This window comes from Oncorhynchus nerka, linkage group LG4, assembly GCF_034236695.1.
Source record: "Oncorhynchus nerka isolate Pitt River linkage group LG4, Oner_Uvic_2.0, whole genome shotgun sequence".
NCBI lineage: Eukaryota > Metazoa > Chordata > Actinopteri > Salmoniformes > Salmonidae > Oncorhynchus > Oncorhynchus nerka.
Genome location: NC_088399.1, coordinates 65,738,314 through 65,744,734, shown reverse-complemented (window position 1 = coordinate 65,744,734; position 6,421 = coordinate 65,738,314).

The window sequence follows — 6,421 nt, the reverse complement described above, 5'->3', positions numbered from 1 at the left end:
TCATCCAATCATATCGCCCTTCACTGCCAAGAACTGCCAAGACGCTACCAAGAATTGGCGAATGAGAACAAAGCAGTGGAATTGGCCACAAAGATGATAGGGCTAGGGATGGATCCAGAAGACGATCATCTTTTTTTTGTTGCACTAGTTAAGTACAACTGTTTTTCACAGTATAGCAACCAACTTGAAAAAAAATATGGATGTTGATGTACTCTTATTTTTAACCCCTACAGATGTCAGATCTGAACTTGATCACTCTTTTGTCTGCTTTTGCATCAGGAAATTCAAACGCAGTTGTCGTTCTCTCCAGGCTGGGGCAGTAGAGTCATTGGGATCAGGTCCGCTATCAAAATAATATTCTCTCTCGCTCTTTCAAACATTAGGCCTAGATCCTATTACTGCAACATTCAAATGTACAAAAATGGATCTGCCATGTAGCCATACACGTCAACAACCATAATTTTACATAGCTAATTATAAACTGGGTGGTTTGAGCCCTGAATGTTGATTGGCTGACAGCTGTGGTATATCAGACTGTATAGCACGGGTATGACAAAACACATATTTTTACTGCTCTAATTATGTTGGTAAACAGTTTATAATATAAATAAGGCACCTCTGGGGTTTACAATAGATTATCCCAATATACCACGGCTAATGGCTGTGTCCAGGCACTCCGCGTTGCGTCGTGCTAAGAACAGCCCTTAGCCGTGGTATATTGGCCATATACCACACCCCCTTGGGCCTTATTGCTTAAATAACACAAGATATATATTGTACTCTACTAGGCTACGACATACAAGCACGGAGTGTCCGAAGGTTTTGAATGAACTGTCAAAATTGAATTCAATCGTAGGGTGGTCCAGCAGTTATGGCCGCATCCTTCAGCGTGCCCATATAGACCTATTGTGTCAGCGTGGGTTTGATTCCCACTAATGATGTATACCCTGGATTGCTGATGCTACAGTGCTGTCAGAAAGTATTCACACCCTTTGATTTACTCCACATTCTTTTGTGTTACAAAAAAGTGGGATTAAAATGTATTTAATTGTCTTTTTTTGTCAATGATCTACACAAAATACTAGAAGTGTAAGAACAATTCTAACATTTGTAAAAAAATATATATATACATATATATATATAAATGAAACACTAATATACAGTGGGGCAAAAAAGTATTTAGTCAGCCACCAATTGTGCAAGTTCTCCCACTTAAAAAGATGAGAGAGGCCTGTAATTTTCATCATAGGCACACTTCAACTATGACAGACAAAATGAGAAAAAAAATCCAGAAAATCACATTGTAGGATTTTTAATGAATTTATTTTGCAAATTATGGTGGAAAATAAGCAATCACATTGACTTGTAATGCCAACAGGTCTCCCCTTTACTAATAGTAAGCGCACAACTCCAACAATTTCCCCCAATCTTCCCTACCAGCGAGTCAAGGAAATTTCAACAAAGTTCGAGGATATTTTCCAATGAAAGTAAAGGACAGTAATGTTATGAGTAAAGTAGAAAGAAAAGGTTTCAATAAACGATAAGATATTAAGATTTCAAGAAAGGAGTGTATATATTTGGCCTTATATTTGACTGAATGAAAGCTGATAATGAGTTTTTTTTACTCTGCTGGTTTTGGCTGGTCTCGGGAAGAAATGACGAGTCCTCACTGTCCGAGGCCAAGTAAAGATGTATCCGACACCAAGACAAGAACGAGAAACTCAATATGTGGTCGAGAGAGAGAGGACTCGAGTACTACAACACTTACTGCTAAAAACATAATTCCACTTTGACATTATGGGGTATTGTGTGTAGATCAGTGACACAACATCTCAAAGTATTTGAGATGCAGGCTGTAACACAACAAGATGTGGAAAAAGTCAAGGGGTATGAATACTTTCTGAAGACCCTGCACCTGAGGAACGCTCAACTCCGTTCTCTTATATCATGGCGGGTTGAGTATTGACAACTGGGGAGAAAATGGCGACTGTCCTTGAATCTGAAAGTGCGGCAAGTGAAGTGTGTGACAACGAGTGGACAATTAGAGAAATCAAAGAATGGAACAAAACGAGCCAAAGTTATCGTAGAAGACCTGTTCAATTATGAATTTCTTACTGGCCTGTGTTTTGTGGACAAGGAGATTCATTTGGGAAATCCATTTGTATATTTTTATTTGTATCGAGGACTGTGAAGAAGCGTTGGGAAAGGGGGATTCAATCAAGGTGACTAGAAGCGGCCTTGTTATGGTTAATTGTGTCGATGAAGAACAGACAAAGTGTGCACTGGATCTGCCAAAATTGTCCATGTCAGAAGTAACATTTATTGACCTTCCGAGCAGGGCGCATGCCAAAGGAGCCATAGCTGGAGTCTCGTGGTACATGTAATGAACAAAAATATAAAATGCAAAGATTCTACTGAGTTACAGTTCATAGAAGGAAATCAGTCAATTGAAATTTAAAAAATTAGGCCCTAATCTATGGATTGCACAGGACTGGGCAGGGGTGCAGCCATGGGTGGGCCTGGGAGGGCATTGAGTAGCCAGGCCCAGCCAATCATAATGAATTTCCCCCCACAAAAGGGCATTATTACGGACAAAAATACTCCTCAGCAGTATAGATGACGAGTACCGTAGTCAGAAAATCCCAGGAGGGGTCAGTGTACATCACCTGACCCATATGGTAAATGGAAGGGAAGAGAAAAGCCTATCGATATTATTGTTGTTTGAGGAGACTTGACCTGAATATGGGAATTGTAAAGGATATGATCACATGTCAAATGCTTGCAGACGAGAGAAGTATATTATTGAAAAATCAAAAAATGTTGCAACTGTGGTGGGATCATACTCCGGACTTCCTTGACTGGCCTGTTAGGGTGAAGGAGGTCGAGGGGTCAAGGATTAGAGGCTGTGCAGCGGATCTCCTATGTGGAGGCGGTAAAGAGAGTCGAAGGGGCAAAAGGCAACAGTGTTGATGATATGGCGGTGGATGCATTGCAACCAGTTTCTATTGTTTTAAGGTAATCGAGTGATCTGGATACACTCATTGTGAAGAAGGTGGATTTTGTGGCATTTATAACCACATTAATTGTACAGCACAAGTGTCTAAAAAGTCAAAGAAGCTGCATATCATTATCTGCAGCCGAGAAGTTTTTGGGGCTCCAAGACTTTACAGCAGAAGCACTGCAAGGTCTATTGTCGCTAGGAAATGTCCCGCCCTCACTGGAGTTTTCTGACCCTGTGTAGGGACCTGATTAGAATTTGTGCTTTGTTTTTTTTTACAGAAAAGCAGGTTGATTTTGTTTAGTTCATTTCTTTCTTGATAGTGTGTATGATATTTTATTTATTTTGACCCATGTTTGTTTTCTTCCCTTTTTGGATCCTTATTATCCACCCGCACAGTAGGTGGCGGAATGCACATCCAATTGGTGCGAACACCATTATACCATAGAAGAATTAGTATCGATAACTGGTCTTGCGATTTGCTCATTCTGAAAATGCTTACCTGTACCTATGTTTGTCCTGTACAACTGCAGTCCTGGGTTTGTATCCAGATGCGATCAGAGGTAAGTTGCACTTTAATTACCTTCTGCCTTTTAAAAAATATATATTATATATTTCTGGAGTAAGATAAGTATTTCTCAGATATAATTATGTTGTTGAAATTGTGTTTGGGGGGGAGTGCAAATCAAATGGCTAAGCAGGGCACTGTGGGTGTTGAAATTCTTACTTTTAATGAAAACGTTTATTGAATACAACCACCCGACTTTTTCCTCCTGTGTTGCTCAACTAGCGGCCTTGACTAGCTTCGTCAGTTGAGATTCAATTTGCACAGCCACTTTCGCATTGAGTTGAGCAACACAAATTAGGAAAAAGTTGGTGGTTAAAAGTATGAATTTCAGCATCCTGCGGAAGGGCCATAACTGTATAGGACAAACATACAGTAGGTACAGGTAAGCGTTTTCAGAATTGACATTTTTACAAGTATCGACTGATGGTGATTCAATGCTGTTGCTAGCATATCGCGCGACCAGTTATTAATACTCAACTCGAAAGAAAATAACAGAGTTGAGTGGTCCTCAGCTAACACAGAGTGAGAAAGCAATGGAGTCGGGGGGATGCTTGGCTTGGTTTATCTAGTGGCAACCTAATGTAATAGCTAGTTAGCTATTGCCAAACATCTGATGAATCCGTTCACTCTTTATGCCAATGACAAGGTGGCTAGTTAGCCAACAAGCAGAGATCATATGGGGAGCTAAAAACAGGAGAGTGTTAGAGTTGCGTCAATTCGAATCTGGTATCAGGATAAATATGACAATGAGTATTTTTCCATCATGAGAAAGGCCTATGGCCCTGAAACTGTTAACAATGTTTCAAGTCAACTATGTTGCAAAACACATACATACATCCACACAAGCCAACAGCAGATACAATTCAATCACATATATGGTAACGGGCTATAGTGCATACCACAGAATCCTCATAAGAGTCAACTTTGTCACATTCTGGGTTAGCTAAAGCTATTTAGCTACCTAGCCATTTGATTTGCACTCGCCCCCAAACACATTTTCAACAGCAAAATTGTATCTGAGAAATACTTACCTTACTCCAGAAATATGATATTACAAAGGCAGAAGGTTATTAAAGTGCAACTTACCTCTGATTGTGTCTAGCTACGAACCCACAAACAGAAATATCCTCAGGAGTGATGACGTGCACTTCACTTCAAGAACAGTGGTGGAGATACGGAGTTCGGCAGAACTTTGAAGCCAATGGACTTAAGTTATTTTGAATACATTTAATAGGTCAAGGGGTCGTGAAAATTTCATACAGACATAACGGGGAAACAATAGTATCGATTCATGTACAAAAAAAACAACCTCAACTCCAAATTTGGTGTTTTCAAACAACAATGAGGATATAATAATATAAATCTCTGTCGTAACCGGCCGGAACCGGGAGGTCCGTGGGGCGACGCACAATTGGCCTAGCGTCGTCCGGGTTAGGGAGGGCTTGGTCGGTAGGGATGTCCTTGTCTCATCGCGCACCAGCGACTCCTGTGGCGGGCCGGGCGCAGTGCGCGCTAACCAAGGTTGCCAGGTGCACGGTGTACCCTCCGACACATTGGTGCGGCTGGCTTCCGGGTTGGATGTGCGCTGTGTTAAGAAGCAGTATGGCTGGTTGGGTTGTGTATCGGAGGACGCATGACTTTCAACCATTTGATTAGACCATACTCCTATTAATCTATGGAAACACATTGAATAATACATTCGTACATGGCAAAAAAGGAAGTATGGTTTGAGGTGTTTGAAATGCATAAGAGATATAGGATTTTTACCTCACACTCACGGGTAACCTTCTCACGAGTCCCGTGAAGATTGTGGGTGTTGTAGAGCCATGAGAAGACATATTTTTGGGATGTCTTCTGGTCTGACAAACACCACTGTAGCTCTATCTTATGGCCGACATATGGTGGATTGAGACACAGTCCATACAAAACCCCAGAAGTTTCTAGCTTAAACAGACAGATTTTGTTAAAGATTTTTGTATTATTCTGTTTTTCTCAATGACAAATGCAATTCGACATTGAAAAAAGGCACAAGTTTAAGTTCCACCTGAGCAAGTCTGACCACAAGTCAGAGACCACTATGAATACACCAAATGTGTTTGATGGATCCTGTTTGTCTTATTCTAAAGCCTATTAAGGGGAAAGTAATCAAAAGGTAACTGAAAGTACAGGTATATATATATAACTGTAATGGATTACATTTAGAAAAGAGCCTACCCAACCCTGCTTATAGAGAAATAAATTATTATTTGTGCCGATGTAGAAGTGGGGTTGGGAGTACTCAGCAGGGTCTGTCATTTCATTGGGAACTGTGCTCTACAAACCCAGCAGCACTTTTTCCCCTCTACCACCCCTACATGCACTGCAATGCATTGATTACACTGTATTTATAACATCAAAGACTTTTTGGGCTATAGATAAAAGTAGAGTACCTGTGTCATGAAATGTGTCTGAAATGAATGAAAATTAATAACGGTGGTGAGCAAAATACTCAATTGTGATACTTGAGTAAAAGCAAATGCTATACAAGAAATTCCATATATTAAGCAAACCAGATGGCATGGTTTATTTTTATTTATTTAAATAATATAGACAGCCAGGGGCACATTCCAACACTCAGACATGATTTACAAGTGCAGTGTTTGTGTAAAATTGAGTCCACCAGATCAGAGGCAGTGGTGATGACAACACATTATATTGATAGGTGATTTGGACCATATTGCTGTCCTGCCTGAGCATTTGAAATGTAATAAGTACTTTTGGGTGTCAGGAAAAATGATGATACTAAAAAGTACACATTTTCGTATTGAATGTCATGGAGTAAAAGCAAAAGTTGTCAAACATATAAAGAGTAAATG